The sequence below is a fragment of the Bos taurus genome, chromosome 11 (genome assembly GCF_002263795.3).
Source record: "Bos taurus isolate L1 Dominette 01449 registration number 42190680 breed Hereford chromosome 11, ARS-UCD2.0, whole genome shotgun sequence".
Taxonomy (NCBI): domain Eukaryota; kingdom Metazoa; phylum Chordata; class Mammalia; order Artiodactyla; family Bovidae; genus Bos; species Bos taurus.
The window spans coordinates 75,478,933-75,497,557 of NC_037338.1; the positions used below are offsets into that span (position 1 = coordinate 75,478,933).

Here is an 18,625-nt window from a genome sequence, read left to right on the forward strand (position 1 = left end):
GGGGACATGGAGGAAGCTGGCTGGTCTGCTGCCAAGGCCCCTGATTTGGAAGGAAGCTGGGGTTCAGGCTCCAGGCTGGCCCCAGGCAGAGGCCCTGAGGCTCTTGGTCAGTGGGCACCAGGGCGTGGTCCTGCGGAGAGCACACACCTGAGCTCACCCAGCACCAGGCCCCAGAAGTGATGCTGGGTGACACTGGCCCCTGGACCTCTAAAGGCCTGAGTGTCATCGAGATGTGCTAGCCTAGGCCATTCAGCCTCAACTGGCCTGAATCCCACTGCCCACGCCCCCAACTCCCACCTTCATTATTCTGGGCCCCTCCGCCCCTCCTCAACTCCCCTGACTGCCTGGTCTTCATAATCTAGGTTGGAGGCTTCTGAATCAAAACTTTAAGCCTGAGCTCTATAAATTTAATCCAAGAAAATAATCAAATGACTATGTAAAGACACATCACAAAAATGTTTGTTGTAGTGTTATTGGTAAGAGTGATGTATCAAAAATGCACTAAATTTCCATTATTAAGGCACTGGTTAAATAAATTGTGGGGCTTCCCCTGGTGGCTCAGATGGTGAAGAATCTGCCTGTAATGTGGGAGACACCGGTTTGATCCCTGGGTCAGAAAGATGCGCTGGAGAAGGGAATGGCTACCCACTCCAGTTTTCTTGCCTGGAGAATCCCATGGGTAGAGAAGCCTGGCGGGCTACAATCCATGGGGTCGCAAAGAGTTGGACACGACGGAGCAACTAACACACATACAAGTAAACTTTAGAGCTTATTATAGCCATATAATATGAAGCCTTTAAAAATACTGTAGAGGGACTTCCCTGGTGGTCCAGTGGTTGGACCTCCGTGCTTCCAATGCAGGGGGTGCAGGTTTCATCCCTGGTCAGGGAACTAGAATCCCACATGCCTCAGGGTGTGGCCCCCCAAAAAGAAGATGTTATAGAATTGTATTTAGTGGCTTGAAAAGGTACCTGGAACAGACTGTGAAGTGGACATAATGAGTTACCAAGCAGTACACACCATGTGACCTCATCTGTGTGTGTGCATGTGTGCGTGTGCCCTCTGTTAAAGGAAAACAGCCAGGAAAGGGACACTGAAATGGCTATTTCTCAGGACTATGGTTATAAATAATTTATATAATTTTAGGTGCTATCTTTTAAAATATTTTTGCAATGAACAAATACTATAACATTGTTTATTTTAATATTAACATATTTTAATATTAACATTTTAATATTAATAATATTTTAATGACACTTAACAATACTATTTTAATAACAAGAGAAAGTTAAATTAGAAAGGAAGAATTACAATTTTTGAGGAGCTTAAGAGTCACGTAGCTGCTGGCTGCCCCCAGACCCAAATTCCTGTGGGGCCAGAACCCCAAGTGAGTGATCAAGAGAGCCCGTCATGCTTGTGCATTGATTCCAGAAGGGTGGGGGCCCAGAGGGCTAAGCCTGGCTCTGGGTACCAGGGAATCTCAGGGCTATGGTAAAAATCTCATGAACAATACGGCGAGAGGACCAGCTACATCTATTATACCTCACGTCCCCGAGGTAATCACTGTCAGAGAAAATGTCTTTCTGACTTCCAGGTGAGCTGACCTACCTTGCACCGTCCGTCTCTGGCAAGCTCAGGATTTGTCCCCAGGATGCAAAATCCTCGATGGCCACCAACACTTAGCACGATGTGAGCATCACCAGGAGGCCAGGCCGTCTAAAAAGAGACAAGAGAAGAGTGAGGGTGCGGTGGCGAAAAGATAGCATCTTTTTCGAAAAGCTCTTTTTTGGAATTCCAGCATCTTAGGTGGTCCCCATCCTCAATGGGAGCTCGTCCCTACCTTGGATTTCCTGGTGTGGATGACCACGCACAGGCCATACCCAAACTCTGCCCTGGCCACCAAGATAAGGGGGTCTGAGTGGGTAGCAGAGAACCCTAGCGGGCAGATACGAGATCTCAATTCCCCACTCCCCAGTGCACAAGGCTCTAATCCCCACAGCAAAGTCATAATCACTCAATAAGAATGAGAATCATGGCATTCTTTTCCATCTAATCCAAACCAAGAAATTCCAGAGATGGGAAAAAACAAAAAATGTACATCTTTAATTTAATGCTGAAAAGAGAACAGGACACAAACTTGAGAACCACCAAAACAAATCATTACTTTTAGACAATGGACCAGAAGACCTTGAGGAGGCAAATGATGGGTTCCCTGGAGAGAAGTTTTTTTTTATGAAATATATAGATTAATACCTCATAGAAAGAGACTATATGTTAAGGGGAGGCAGGGTTATTCCTAGTTTCCTCTTTCAAATATAATATATATGAATACCATCTTCAGGACAGGCAACATCACCCTCCACTGCAATAAATGCACAACTGTCATTACCTGGGGATCAATATATTTTTCTAAATTGAATATATCATTATCAATTGATTTTCCCTTTTCCTCTTAGCACTCCAGAGTCCCGGCTAGCTGGGGAAAGCTTTAATGTGATATGAAGGATGTGGACAGGTAAATAAGTTATTGTAAACTAATTTCATCTTACGATGCACTTCAGTCCAATGACACAATGGGTCTTTCTCTGAGCCTCTCACCTTAAGCTTTTTCAGCTGCTGTGGACAGACACGCAGGCCATATCAAATGGCCACTTTAAAGCTGAAAGTGGCAAAAACAGTATTTTTTCTAAGGATAGTGTGTTCCCTTTATGATTAAGAAATAACCTCTGTAGGGAAGCAAAGTAAGCCAAGGTCACCATTTAACTCTGACATGGAGCCAAAGTTGTGAGCACATTTCCTCTACCAAGCTTCCGTGAAGCTTACGTTTAAATCGAACCCTTTGGCCACAAAGTATCAACAGTACTGGTGACAAACACGATCGATGTATTTCTGGGAAAGATCATTGGCAGATATGTGTTGGGGAAGAGAGAGGACTAGGGGACGGCGGTCAGTCCATTTTAAGATCCTTGAGGATCTCATTCATTTATATGCCCATTCATTCATTCAGTACATGTTAACGGAGTCCCTGTTATGCATCAGGCAGTGTCTAGGCACTGGGAATACGAGGAAACAAAACAGAAGAAAAAAAAATCCTGCCCTCCTGGAGCTCATCTTCTAGTGGATGGAAACACAGAATAAACAATAAACTTAAGAAATAAGTACAAATTGTCCAGTAAATTTGAAGGCAGTCAGGACTATCTGTTAGAGGAGAAGTGGAGCAGGAGATGAGTGTGGGGTGTGGTACAGAGTAGAGAGGGCGGTTGGGGTAACAGGCCCCGTGAGAATGTGACATTTGAGTACACTGGAAAGTGACGCAGGTGTGGTCCATGCAGGTGTCCAGGGGAGGGGAGCATTCAGAGCAGAGCAAGAATCAGTGACTCGTGTTCCTGGATCCGCAAGGACCCTCCGCTGTGGCTGGACATGGGACAGCCACACAGGACATTAAGCTGGAGAGGTGAGAATTCAGTTTGTGTGGGGCCTTGCAGGCCACTGGAAGAGTGGGGGTGGTTTAGTTGCTAAGCCGTGTCTGACTCTTGTGACCCCATGAACTGTAACCCGCCAGGCTCTTCTGTCCATGGGATTTCCTAGGCAAGAATACTGGAGTGGGTTCCCATTTCCTTCTCCAGGGGATCTTCCTGACCCAGGGATCAAACTCACATCTCCTACATTGGCAGGTGGATTCTTTACTGCTGAGCCACTGTAAAGCCTACTAACCGAGAGCCTAAGACCCTGGCCACCAAGCTTTAGAAAGAGCTCTCACTCTCGAGACAAACTCTTGGTTGCCAATATCAGGTTAACTGGCTTCCCTTCTCTCCATCTCAGACGGCTCGACTCTCTGGGCTGTGCCAGATGGATAGGGCAGCCCAGACAGGAGCTGAGGGGCAGTTCAGGGGGCGAGTCAGCAGGGCTGTCTACACTGTTCTGTGACAATGGCCTCGTCCTTCTTCCTTTGTGGTCCCCGGAGGCCAACTTCTAGAGGAGATAACCAAAACAAAGTTCTGAACAAAAATAAACCGCATGCAGAGCAGAGTTCTCTGCAGCTGTTCCCTAATGTGCTTCTGAAAAGATCCTAGCGCAAACTGACGTTAGACATCACAGGCTGTGCTGGGTATCTCCTGTTAGCTCCTCCAGGTCAGCTCTCCATCGATTTCCATGTCCTGGGAGGCTCACCCAGTCAGCACGGAGAGCATCACTCCAGCTCTGAGACCCTGGGACTTCCAGTTATGTTCAGCCAATGCAGACACCAGCAGGAGACCTGGGATTGGGGTGGGGCTGGGTGTTTATTTGCCCCCTCTCCTTCTTCCTTGCAGAGTCTTCATGAGATGGCTGGGACCTTCTGCTGAAGGTCACGGCTGGTGGCTGGTGTTGAGGAGGACACAGCTCTCTCTCTGCCTTCCAGTAACAGCTCCCTCCCCTTGCCCTGATTACGAGCCCTGGGGTACTGCCCTGTTGTATGCTCTCTTCCTACTGTGTCTACACCTTTGTGAATAGCCCTTTCATTGAACTCTCTTCAGATTACACATTTGGATGTGTCTGTTTCCTGTCAAGATCCTAATGAATACATTCTCAGAGACGGTTAGAAGCAGGACTGTGGAAATCAGACTTCTGAATTAGAATTCTAACATGGCCCTTAGTTTTGTGACACCAGCTAAATTATTTAATTTCTATGAACTCTCGTTTCTCTTTATTAATGTATCAGAGAAACTGGTACATAATTATTATCCACAGCAAAAGCATCAGCATCTCGCTATTGCCATCACCTGCTCACAGTCCCAGGGCAAGTCACACCTCCATCATGACATCTCTGCCCACCCTGACCAGAGGCCCCTCCCTTGAGGGGTTTCTAGCTGTTCTTGGCTCATATTTAGCATTAGTTAATATCTCAGTAATTTCATCTCTTTCCTCTTCTTGCTCTTCTTTCTTCCACCCAACCACTAATTCTTGCATCCTGAGCATCCTGAGCACAGACATTATCTTAATGTCTGAATCTCTGGCTCACAGCACCCATCACATGGGGGTGTGTATAGACCCTTCATTATTCACTATGTTTTCTTCTTAGAAAGCCTATAAGTTCCATCCATCTACCTAAACATATTCTACTCTAATGAGATACATGGTACTTAAAATGATTTTAAAATAAATGACTAGAAACCGATTTCTAGTAACAATTTAATTCCCAAGATAACACTGTAAAATCTTCAGTTTCCAAAGATCATGGCCTGGGAAAATGAATCTCAGGAAAGAAACCAGGAATTCCAGGGAAGTAGGTATGAATTTTCATCCCTGAGGGAGATGAAGGTTCAACTTCTGGACTTGACTTCTGACCTCTCTGGTCAATCCAACCTTTTCTCTCCCACTAATCTCATCCTCAAAGGACAGCTTCCAGGCCTATCAAAAAGAAAATTTAAAAAGCCAAAGGATGAGGGACTTTTTTAACTTAAGTTTTAAAAATAAGTAATAAGTCAATGTCTGTGAAATTGGTCTTAAATCCTTCACCTTCTCAAGGCCTTTGCTGTTACTGCTAAGTCGCTTCAGTCATGTCTGACTCTGTGTGACCCCATAGACGGCAGCCCACCAGGCTCCCCTGTCCCTGGGATTCTCTAGGCAAGAACACTGGAGTGGGTTGCCATTTCCTTCTCCAATGCATGAAAGTGAAAAGTGAAAGTGAAGTCGCTCAGTCGTGTCCGACTCTTCACAACCCCATGGACTGCAGCCTACCAGGCTCCTCCGTCCATGGGATTTTCCAGGCAAGCGTACTGAAGTGGGTTGCCATTGCCTACTCTGCTCAAGGCCCTTACAAGATGCTAATTCAGTTTGACAGAGCATAAAGGCCAATATAAAACCAAGACTCATGGATGGGCTGTTTGGGTTACATAACTATCTAAATGCTGGGAGATCCTCAAAATTAACTCAGAGATATTTTTGAGACCCATTCTAAGTCTATAAATAAAGATGGTTCCTGACATGAACCAAATTGATAGCCAAGAGAATAATAAACAAAGGCCCCAGGATTTCATTTTTACTTCCCTATAAAAGATATCAATTTTTTGGGGAAAGAAGTTGCCTCAAGAGAGGAGAAACCAATTAGGGAGGCTCCCATTTGATGCAGGATCAGAGAGCAGCTCTGCCTGGGTCTTGACCACGCTACCCAATTATGACTCCAGTGTCCAGGCAGCTCACCACCCTTAAGCCAACTGGGAAACAAGGATTCTTCCTTAGAAGGAAAAGAGCAAAATAACTGGAGGCTGTAAACTAGAGCAAGAAAACCAGCTCCCACACCCACCCTCCCATCAGTCCTGGAGAAGGACCCTCGGGCACCCCTGGCACAGGCTTGGATGCCTGCTCTGAATGTATCCTGCAAGGGGAACACTCATTCACATTCTTCTGCATTTGAGAAGAGAGAAAAACAGGCCATCCATTAATAATATCAACCATGGCTCACCAAAGCTTGCAGGCATGTTGCCAAACCCCAAATAAACACTCTCTCTGAGTGTTTATCTATCAGGTTCTCGACAGTTCATGGACTGAGGGGTCTGGAAGGCACTGCTTTTTCAAGGAGAGCATTAAGATGCAAAGATGCAGCACAATGTGGAGGCTTCTTGTTTCCACTAAGGGCCACAATTGGCCACTGATGAGACCCATTACATATTCCCCACGGTGGGGATGCATTGCCTGGCGAGTTATTCTGTGGGCACGTGTGCTTCAAAGAAAGACAGGATCTTCAGAGGCCATCACTCCTCACTGAAGGATAATAACAATATTTTCATAACATTTGACGTTTATGATGTCTACCTGTTCACAGTTTATCGTGTACATTTTAATAAGCTTATGAATACGTACTATTAGTATTCCCATTTTATAGACGGGGAAACTGAGGCTCATGAAGAATCCTCTAAAGTCACATAGCAAGTGGAAGCGGGAGGGAGCTAGAACTGGAGCTCTAGGTTTGTCTGCCCATCCCACGTCTTTGTTCTGAATTTCAGCCCACTTGTTCCTGGGACCCTAATCAATGAGGAGCCTAGAGTTGTTTTGTGTTTTCTCTGAAGTCATCACCCTGGGCTGAATAAAAGCACAGGTGTCAATGGACATCACATTCCAATCAGGTCCTGGTGAGCCCAAACGAACCCCATGACCCAGCTGACCTCTCCCTCAATCCATGTTGCCAGCTTGTCAGCCAACCCCAGATGCTCCGAGGTGGTCAGGTTCCCAAGTGACCCCCCTCACCCTGCACAGACCCTTCCCACAGCAGAGAGATCACAGACGCGTTCCCCCGGCCGCCCCTAACCCCAGTCAATAGGAGGGTAGCTCACCCGGATTCTTGCTACTATTAACTCAGAGTTTCTCAACCTTTTTCATTGTCAGCCTCCCCCATCCCAAAGAGGAAATTTAAATTCTTTCCTGTGAGAGAAATTCCATTATAACGAGGCAGATGCTGTTGGGCAGAGTGGAGTCTGGTAGCTCACAACCACTGCACTGAGGTTTTCTTGCAGCTTCCACTCCAGCAGTCAATCCCCCACTCGCCCAGCCCACCTGATACTGCACCGTCCCCCACACCCACTACTGCCAGCCCCTCATCTCAGGGCCCAGCACCGCCACCTGCCCTGTCACCGCTCAGAACAGTTCTCTCCAGTCTCCATCACGGCTCCCTGGGGTGAGGCCTCCCCTTCTCACACTTGGATCATAGCAACAGCACCCCCTCATACCCCCGCAACATGGCTCTGCTGCTGCCAGAGGGACTGTGTTCAACCCTGAACAGGTCACACTCCTCCCCGGCCAGCGGCCCTCCATGGCAGGGGCCCCGGAGAACCCAGGCCAGTCTGGACTCCTCCCAGTGTCCTGCTGTGTCCAGCCTCATGTCCTTGATGGCATCAGCTCTCCTCCACCACTGTGACCAGACCCACACCTGGTCCTCCTTCCTGGCCCTCCTCCTCCTGCCTTCATTCACCCCTTCTCCTGAAAACTCCTCTCCGATAGGTCTTTTGCATTGTCTGGAGAACAGACCCTTCTGGGGTGAATTACTGGGAATGTTAGATAAGAACTTGGTGTCTCCAATGGAGGCTTCTCAGCAGCCCCTCTTCTGCCCGCTTGGCTGGTTTGGGCAAAAGGGGACAAAGGGGTCCCCAGGCACTGACTGGGTCTGAAGTCTTGCCACAGCAGGGCTCGCCAGAAACCCAGAACGAAACGTTTCAGTAAAAGAAAGTTGCAAAATGACTGCTCCCACATGAACTACTTTCTCGTTGCATGGCTGACCCGCTTCAATTAACTAGGACTCCCTAAGTCAGAGCCACCACTCAGAGTCCCGCACAAGTTAACAGGGGTTTTCCTGTGCCTGGATCCAGGACCAGGATGACCGTGCATTTCTGGGGGCTGCAAGCTGGAGAGAAGGGCAGAGGCTCCAGCAAACCTGTTCCACTGACTCTCCCGCAGCGGCGGGAAGCTGCGGCCAGAATGTGTGGCACCTGGCACGTAGTAGATGCTCAATAAGGCTCTGCTGAAGGAGGGAGAACGCTTCCAAGACTCCACTCATTTTCTACAATTTCGCTTCGAACATCTGGACGTTCACACCACAGCTTCATGGTTGGAATACAAACCAGTTTGAGAAAAAAAAATCAGACGTGGCTTCCAGATTTCGCTCTTATAAACCAGGCCTGCATCCTCCCTTTAAATTGCAATAATTCCTTCCCAGATGTTGCTTCTCCTTCAGACTCATAAATTGAAGTTTTTCATGATGACGCTTCACATTTGCCTGGTGCCATGGGCTCGGTGGAGTGTTTTCTGCATCTTCTGTCCCTCATTAGACAGCCACGCAGACCCCACGGGAGGCAGGGCAGGAGCTGGCATCCTAATTCAGAGACAGGAAGGCCAGCTGCTGGTGTTGCTGAGCCGGATCGTGGTGCAAACGGGTGTTCCCCTCATTCCTGGTGCTGAGAGATGGGGTTCTCTTCTCTCCAGCTCCGTCCAGGTGGCCAGGTGGGTGGGTCATCTGTGGAGGCTCCACCTGCATGACCATGCTGCCCACTGAGAACTCTGACCCACATGTGAACAAGGCTCTTCCCTTGGTTCTCCCTGCACTCCTGGGGTCAGGCTGTAACATTTGAACAAGACTTATCTCGACTCTTGGGGAGTAAAACAGAATTATAGGCCAGGAGGGGGTTAAGAGCAGGGGAAAAAGGAAGTAGAATTCGGCCTGATAAGCTGGCGCCCCCCCACACCGCCCAACACCCCAGCTGTTTTCCAGGAGGGTCCCTCCTGGCTATGTGGGGCAACCCCCATCTTAGCACCAACCACACTGGAATTCACACCGAAGGAAGAGCCCACCTCAAGTCTGGACCCACAGTAGAGCCCAGAGAGACTGGGATTTTCCCCTTCCCTCCCACCTTCTCTGTTCCAGTTTCTTCTCTGAGGCCTGTCCCTTTCATGGTGGCAGACTCCGGGGCTGTCTGCTTCAATGCTTCAAGGGAGCCTTGATCTGTGTTCAAGGCACTTAAGTCACCACATCAGCCCTCTGTCAGGCCCACAGCTGTACAGGTCGGGGGGGTGGAGACAGCACGAGAACAGGAGACACAACTACCATGGAAGCTCACGGGTCCAGCGTCTGCTCACTGCCAGGGGCTGGACTGAGCCTGTCCTGGCTGACACCATGGCTGCCAGGGTCACTCAGCATCCGCTGACCCTCTGGGGCTTGGCCTCTTGACAGCCTTAGAGAGAAGGGATGGGGAAAAGCGGCTCCACAGAGTAAGACAAGGTGAGCTTTCAGACTCGGTGTGTTTTGATTTCCTAATGGAGTTGCAGAGAGGTTCTGGACCCCCTTCTCCCGAGACCAAACCCCGCAGCCTCGCTCATGGCCTATAAGGCACAATCTAAGCCTCATCTTGGATTTTCATCTTAGACCCTGACACACCTGGTTCAAGGTTGGCTCAGCCTGTGGGGTGGTTGAGAGCATGGGATTTTATAGTCTGAGAGACCTGGGTCTGAATCTCTAATTAGACCTGGGTCTAAATGGCAGATTCTCCACCCCACTCCCACCCTCTGACCCAATCTCCTCCCTGTCCAAAGGGGATGACATTATTGAACATCCGTGGTTGTTCTGAGAGTTAAATATTTGGGTGTAAGAAAGGCACTTGGCATAGCCCATGGCACAGATTAACTGGTGGCTCTAACATTGTTATTACCATGCCTGCCAACTGAAGCACAGAATCGATATTGCTAGAACACCTACCTCACCCAGGGGGAGGTGGTGCATTTTTTCCCATCACCTCTCTGCGGAGGTGAGCACGAAGAGGACAAATGGATGGGGAGGGATCTTCCTTGGGAGCTAGTGGATCAATGGGTGAGCACGTATGTAGTTTTCCTGGGTGTATCTGACGCTGGTCAGCTACCACTTCCTGCTCCCTTCACTGCATCTCCCTGAATTTCCTCCAGGAGGACACTTTCAGCCCTTACCAGACCCTCATCCTCCTCCCCAGCAACTACTAGACGCCAGGCCGGAGGACAGATGCCTTCATGACTTCAGCCCCTACTTGTTCCACCTCTTCTCTGAATATAAGCCATAGGGCCAGTGGCTGAAAGCTCCTTCCCAGCCACAAGTGGATCTGAGAGGCGTCACTTCCTCACCCAGCAGAAAATGATTTTATTTGAGTAGACCTGAGCCTTGTTTCTCTACTCTCAGAGAGGAAAAAAAAATGTGAAAGAAAAGTCTTCGGAGATTACAGTACTTTTTATCCAGATATGATGAGTTATCCATTTAAAAATAAACCACAGACAGGCAAGTTTCTCCATACCCAGGCAGAAAGCAGTCATTACCAGGAATTTCTCTAAGTTCTCTGCTTTTCTTGGCCAATATAGAAACAGCCTAGGAACTGAAAATAGAAGTAGAAGCTAATTCTGTTTTCCTGGTCTCTACCAAAGTGTGCAGGCAAGTGGCTTGATCACACCAGAGCTTCACGTTCCATCTGAAAAAACAAGGAACCATGGCTCACCAAACTCATGGCACTTCTGCAAATGAACCCAGCAACCGATGAGTCCAGCCAGAGCCCACAGCCATCAATACAAATGCTCCAAATCACTGGGCCACAGCCTGACATGGCTTGATGTCCAGATACGGGCAGAAACCAAAGGTAAGAGCTGGTGTGTGACAAGCTAAAGGTTTCCCAGCTGATTAGCAGGAGAGCTGGGACAACAACATTGGCTTGTGAACTCCCTGGCCGCTGCTCTTTTTTCCCCACCCAGTCATCTCTCTGCAGTTTAACTGTAACTGGAGCTGCCAGGAAAGTCCCTTAGAAAGGTTAAACAGCTTATCCCAAGCCAGTCTTCCCTCCTGCAGAAAGTCCCCCCACACCCGTCCTTGCTCTCCGTTGAGCAGTAAATCAAACATTCCCTGATGCATTATTTTTCAAGCTTGATGTTTCTAAATCCAAAGACATCTATAAATAATACATACTCATTTATATGTACATTTAAAAGATTAAAAAAAAAAAAAACGTAACAAAGATACCTGTAGATTCTTCTGAATACTAATAGGCTACTTGAAACACAGTGGAAGCAAATGGCTAATGAACACAGGTAACCTCATACCTGAATTTCCCTCCACCCCATCTCGGGCCTGTACCCAACGGGGGAGCCTCTGTTCTGAACTCACTCCATTCACTGCTTTTCTCCCACGGTCACATTTAGCCATCTGCTGCTTCTTTTATATGTGGGACTGTGTATTTTTTTTTTTTTTTCCTCTTCAGTTTTATATGAAACATTTAGCAATGAAGTAGCAAATAAAAATACTACATATCATCTAGAATTCATAGGAAATTGTGGTTGGCTTTAACGCATCTAAAGGTTGATAAAAAGAAATACATAGATGCTTCTTAAGACTTGTTTATATTTTATTCCACATTACACACTCTCACTCCATTGAGAAAATTCAGAAATTGATGTGGTTCTCTCTGTCACGAGCTGGCATGGCAAGGATTACCGTGTCTAGGGAACACTTTTCCCTTGGAACACAACGCACTCGCCTTTGCAATTACCCCAGCAGACAGAAATGGTGCAAACAATCCATCAGGGCTCACATCAGTCTTTGGAAGGAAGGGTTTCTATACTTTTTTCCCCTAAAAGGTACACTCTTCGTGTTGTCTGGCTACCCCATCTTCTGCCCTGCCAGGCATCTCTGCTCTTCACTCCTGACTGAGGATGTGGTTGGAGCACCTTCACCTCTCAGACAGACGCTCGGGTCAGCAAGGAGCTGGCAGACTCGGTATCTACTCCACTCACGCATGTGCAGAAACAGGGGCGGTTCCGGGGCTGCAGACGGTGAGGGCTAAGTTAACTCTGCTGGGGGGGCTGAAGGCGGTCAGAGGAGGGAGAATTCCTGGGGTTCAGGAAGCTCCTTGCCAGGTCCTAATCTAGGTCCTGGAGGATACGCATGCCTAAAAGATCAACCTGAAGACATTCAGAAGGGCAAGCATCTTAGTTTGAGTTCCCCTCCAAAGTGGCCCTTGAAACAGCAATTTGGATGCAAGTAGGTTTTTTTTTTTGAGTTGATCCAAGGAGTTACCATGAGGAAGTAGGGATGTGAGGTAGGAGATGGGGAAAAGTCAATTGAGGAAGCATCAACCAGTGGGTTCCGCCTGGGCAGGTGGGGCTCATTCCTACTGAGGATGCTTCAAGAGGCTGGGGAGAACCCATTCCAAAGTTGTCCTCCCAAGAGACAAAGGAGGAAGCTGCAGTGTTTACTCATCATCTCCCACCTCTCATTGGCTGACAAGTGCTTTTTTCAAAAAAAATTAATTTATTTTAATTGGAGGCTAATTACAATGTTTTGGTGGTTTTGCCATACATCAACATGAATCAGCCATGGGTGCACATGTGTCCCCCATCCTGAGCCCCCCTCCCACCTCCCTCCCCATCCCATCCCTCAGCGTTGTCCCAGTGCACCAGCCCTCAGCACCCTGTTTCATTCATCAAACCTGGACTGATGATCTATTCCACATATGGTAATACACATGTTTCAATGCTATTCTCTCAAATCATCCCACCCTTGCCATCTCCCACAGAGTCCAAAAGTCTGTTCTTTACATCTGTGTCTCTTTTGCTCTCTCCAATATAGGGTCACTGTTATCTTCTTTCTAAATTCCATATATATGCATTAATATACTGTATTGGTATTTTTCTTTCTGACTTACTTCACCCTGTATAATAGGCTCCAGTTTCATCCACCTCATTAGAATTGATTCAAATGCATTCTTTTTAATAGCTGAGTAATATTGACAAGTGCTTTTGAGACATCACTCCCCGAAGACTTCCATCCTGCCCCGTGAATGGGCTGGGCACCCCCACACAGAGAGAGGCAGGAAGCAGGAACTGTCAGCAGGTGATCCCCAGGGTGGGGAATGCGCTGGGCACCAACAACCTCTCTTAGGGCAAGTAAGCGGGAATGCTCATCAGCTCCTGAGGGCTGTGGGTGACAGCAGCCCCAGCACCTTGCCTTGGGCCCTGGAACTTCCCCTTCTAAGTGAGAGGGAGACACACATTGCTTGCCACCATAGGAGACCTTGAGTTTGCTCATCCCCACAGCCCATGCCCTGTCAAATGTGTTTGTAATGGGATCATCTGCTATCTGTCGGCTGCGCAGCAACCATGTATGAAAAATAGCATCGAGGAGCAAATTAAGTGATCTGTCTGCAAGCAGCCTGTTTAGACGAGGAAGGGCTGCCGTTGACAAATCTATTAAAATTATACATAAATTATCTAAGAGCACATAGATTCATGCTCAGAATGAGGACATCGATTATGGGCATTTAAAATACAACCTGGATGAAATCATCTTGTCTCACTTGAATGGGGTAATAATAATTAAGAGAAGAGGGAGATATAAATTATATCCATCACTTTCCTGATTAAAAAAAAAGTTCAGAATTTTCATTTTTCAGGAGGATGATGCTTTGAAACATGAAGATTCTGGGTGCTGCCAGTTTAAAGGACAGAGGGATCCAGCGAGGCATCGGTGTGCTCAGTCACACAGTCGTGTCTGACTCAGTGTGACCCCCATCGACTGTAGCCCCCAGGCTCCTCAGTCCATGGAATGTTTCAGGCAAGGATACTGGAGTGGGTTGCCATTTCCTCCTCCAGGGGATCTTCCCAATCCAGGGATTGAACCTGTGTTTCCTGCATTGGCAGGCAGATTCTTTACCACTGAGTCACCAGGGAAGCCCGAGAGGGCTCTGGGTGCTCTCCAAATGGGAAGGGTGAGGGTTAGGGGGCCTAGGTGTGCCTCTCTTGGGAAGTAGAACCCAGATAAGGCTTTGAGGCAAGTGGTTTACTTGGAGATTGAGGCCAGAAAGCTCAGGCCGGTGAGTGGGGAAAGGAGACAGGTAGGTGAAGGAAGCCAACAGAGACTAGACGAGATAAGCAGGATGCCACTGGGGGCACCCGGGCCAGTGTCCCCGGGGACCTCTGGGAGGGAGGAGAAGGACACGTCTTAGAGTTACCCCACCTGGGGTATGAGGAAGCTGGAGCTTCTGCCGTCAACTCCCAGTTCTCATGGGCTGAGAGCTCTCATCAGCGAATTCACTCCCGGCACTTCAGGTCTGTCCCTCGAGGCCAGCAAAGGCTCAGGGGGCAGCAGGCTAGGGAGGACTCTGGGAAAATAAGCCTCCAACATGTGCAAACACACTGTGCTGGAAACTCATAACCTCTGATTACTTGGATGGAATTCAATTTGCCACTTTGAAAAGTCTAACAAAAACAGACCCCCCCCTCACTTTCATGTAATCACTGAATAATATTATAATCATTCTGCATGGAAATTGCATTATTTCCCTGATGGAAGCCTAGGCTTTGAACCTCTCAGGGCTTCACCCACTACATTACTTTTCAGAATATGAAGTAGCAGGTTCCAATTATCTGAAAAAAAAAAAAAGTTTAAAACAGTCACAGCACAATACATGGTGTGATCCAGACGGAGCGAATATACATTCTCTAGGCCAGGCAACTTGATTAGTGCCTGTGACTGTTAAACACATTTCAGGTAATATCCTGATAATGGACATTAATAGTAGCAATAGTGCTCAAGTACTGGAATATAATGATTTCTGATTATATTACTGTTTCCTTTTGTGGAGCACAGTGCATATTTCCAAATGACTCTATGTTCATTAAACCACACAAAAGCCCAGCAGCAGGTTGGAAGAAAGGTGGCCAGAAGGGGCTTGCAGTTACCGGTGTTTAGGAAGTGGGGAAAGACGGTGGCCAGAGCTCCTGGCAGGGCCCAGTGGACTCAGCACCGTTTTCTGTGCTCTGGATTCATTGCACCTGTCCACCTACGTGGACAGACATTAACTACCAAATAGCCAGTAAAGAAGCACTCCTGTGTGCAATGTAATAAGATGATGGGTGTTAGAGGAGAATTTAGAAGTTAAAACATTTTGTCTACACCCAAATATATGACCGTCTTTCCCTTGAATCTCCCATTATCCCTTAGAAAAAAGGGTAAGTCATAATGGAACAGAGTATAAAAATAATATGTATATATGTATATATATATGTATATATGACTTTGTTGTACAGCAGAAATTAACACAACATTGTGAATCAACTGTACTTCAATAAAAGAGTATTATATATTAAATTATTAAATATTCTAAATTCAATATATTACTGAATTTAATTAATTCAATATATGTATTAAATATATTAATATATTAATATAAATGTATAAATATAAATTTATTTATTTATAAATAAATTTATTGAAATTTATTTATACTTTATTTATTTATAAATAAATTATATGTTTATATAAATATATTTAATAATATATTAAATATATTAAATTCAATATATCCAATATACAATTTGATGGATTCTGTATCAGTAAAAAGTCTCATCTCTCAGATGTACTCTCCCACCTGATTTAGTTAACACAGATGCGTTAATTACGTTTGGGATTATGACTTCATAATTTTAGTGTTTGGATGTTGTTGTAAACAAGACTTTTAAAAGTCACTTTAAACAGAAACCCAGTAATGGTTAATTGCTGCAAAAGATCATGAATGAGTCACCTATAAGGCAAATGAAAAAGAAAAAAGCAAACTGCTTCAACTTATGGGAATTGGGACCTGTGACTTGGATAAAATTTTGAAGGAAGGCATGATCCATTGATTCTAAAAGTGCTGTCTTGAAAATGTAGATGGAAGTGAGGCTCATGAGCTCTGGAAAACTGTCAGAGGACTTGAAAAGCTGCTCTAGGCTAGGATAAAAAAAATACCCTGGGAACAAAGACACTCTCCAGTGGGAACTGCACCTGACAGGTTTGGAGAATGACTCATCTAATCAAAGTGGGAGAAAGCAGGATTTAAAAATTAACAGTTTACTTATTTTGTGATTTTAAAGATGTGTAACTAAAGTAATTAATTACATATTATAAGTAAACAGTTTGTTGTTTCATTTGTACTGTATTCCAAAAATATCCATATATTCAGGTCGACTAAAAATTTTTTTGGAGCCTTTTATTTGGGAATGTGGGGAACTGTGTTACATTTGGGTGCAAAGTTGGTTTCCTTAGCACCGTAGGTGTACAGCTGTCCTACTGGCTAAGCCTTGCTTTACTCTACAACCCAAACCCACTTAGAGCCACGAGCAGGTCTTTACTGCAACAGCCCTTTCATTGGGTAGGAAATCTGAAGCCTAGAGAATTTTCTGTCCTACCACAGAATCCTTAAAGGAAGACGTGAAACGTAGAAGGGAGCCTGAAAATAAGAACATGACTTTTTAAAAACTGAAGTTAGTTGATTTATAATATTGTGTTAGTTTCAGGTGTACAATAAAATGATTCAGTAATATATATATATATTTTCAGATTTTTCATTATAGGTTTTTATAAGATGTTGAGTATAGTTCCTTGTGCTATACAGTAAATCTTTGTTGCTTGTCTATTTTATATGTAATAGTGTATATCTGTTCATCCTATGCTCTTAATTTATCCCTCTTCTCCCTCTCCTTTGGTAACCATAAGTTTGTTTTCTATGTCTATGAATCTGTTTCCGTTTTGTAAATAGTAGTATTTTTTAGATTCCACACATAAGTGATACCATAAACATTTGCCTTTCTCTGTCTGACTTACTTTACTCAGAATGAAATCTCTAGGTCTAACCATGTTGCTGCAAATGGCAAAGTTTCATTCTTTTTATGGCTGAATAGTATTCCATTGTGTGTAATGGAATATACATATCTATACACAGACATATACACATACAGACCCATACTCACACCCACACACACATACACACACATATATATATGTATATAAACCACGTCTTTATCCATGCATCTGCTGATGGATACTTAGGTTTCTTCCAAGTCTTGGCTGTTGTAAATAATGCTGCTTTGAACATTGGGGTGCATGTATCTTTTCGAATTAGAGTTTTTGTTTTTTCCAGATACATGCCCAGGAGTGGGATTGTTGGATCATATGTGGCTCTATTTTTAGCTTTTTAGGAACCTCCATACTGTTTTCCATAGTGGTTGAGCCAGTTTAACATTCCCACCAACAGTGCAGGAGGAGAACATGGCTTCTCACATGAACACGCCATGTGACAGCGGACGGCCTAGGCTTTGCATCTGTCAGCTGGGGATAATTTGGGGCTGTGAACTCACTGGTCAGAGCCAACCTCAAGAATCCCCTGGTAGCAGGTTATTTCTCTACACTGACTCCTGCCTACCCTTCTGGTGGGTACTCCTTCTGGATCCCAGACTAGTTTGCCTTTCTTCAGCCCTGCCAGAATGCTGCCATTGCTTTAAAAAGTGAAGACACTTTTATTGAAAAGTGTATGTAAACATGAAAATCCATCTCCAGTCTTCTTTCCAGATGGGAAAAACCCTGCTGAAAGGTGCCAGGTGGGAGTGCTCTGGTCCCACCTCTGTCTGGGGAGCACTCCCTGCCCCCTGGCTGGCAAACCCAGCCTCCAGCTCTTTCTCTCTGTCAGTCCTGGGCCAGGGGCTGTTACATTAGATCATCCCTCCTAGTGGAGAAGGCAATGGCACCCCACTCCAGTACTCTTGCCTGGAGAATCCCATGGACGGAGGAGCCTGGTGGGCTGCAGTCCATGGGGTCCCTAAGAGTCAGGCACGACTGAATGACTTAACTTTCACGCATTGGAGAAGGAAATGGCAACCCACTCCAGTATTCTTGCCTGGAGAATCCCATGGACGGAGGAGCCTGGTGGGCTGCAGTCCACGGGGTCCCTAAGAGTCAGGCACGACTGAATGACTTAACTTTCACGCATTGGAGAAGGAAATGGCAACCCACTCCAGTATTCTTGCCTGGAGAATCCCAGGGACGGGGGAGCCTGGTGGGCTGCTGTCTATGGGGTCCCACAGAGTCAGACATGACTGAAGCGACTTAGCAGCAGCAGCAGCAGTGGGAGGAGGAAAAGGAAAGGAAAGTGAAGTCGCTTAGTTGTGTCCAACTCTTTGCGACCCCATGGATGGTAGCCTACCAGGCTTCCCTGTCCATGGCATTTTCCAGGCAAGAGGACTGGAGTGGGTTGCCATTTCCTTCTCCAGGGGATCTTCCTGACCCAGCGATCGAACCTGGGTCTCCCACGTTGCAGGCAGACGCTTTACCGTCTGAGCC

At 46.2% G+C, this 18,625-nt stretch overlaps 1 protein-coding gene across 1 annotated transcript in view; it reads right to left on the reverse strand.

Annotated features, from left to right (window-relative positions):
• KLHL29 (kelch like family member 29) overlaps positions 1-18,625 on the reverse strand; it is a 332,208-nt gene that overhangs the window by 238,431 nt on the left and 75,152 nt on the right. Inside the window, exon 2 of the mRNA NM_001164494.1 lies at positions 1,609-1,716. The gene's annotated coding sequence lies outside the window, so the exon portion shown is untranslated. The remainder of the gene's footprint in view (positions 1-1,608; positions 1,717-18,625) is intronic.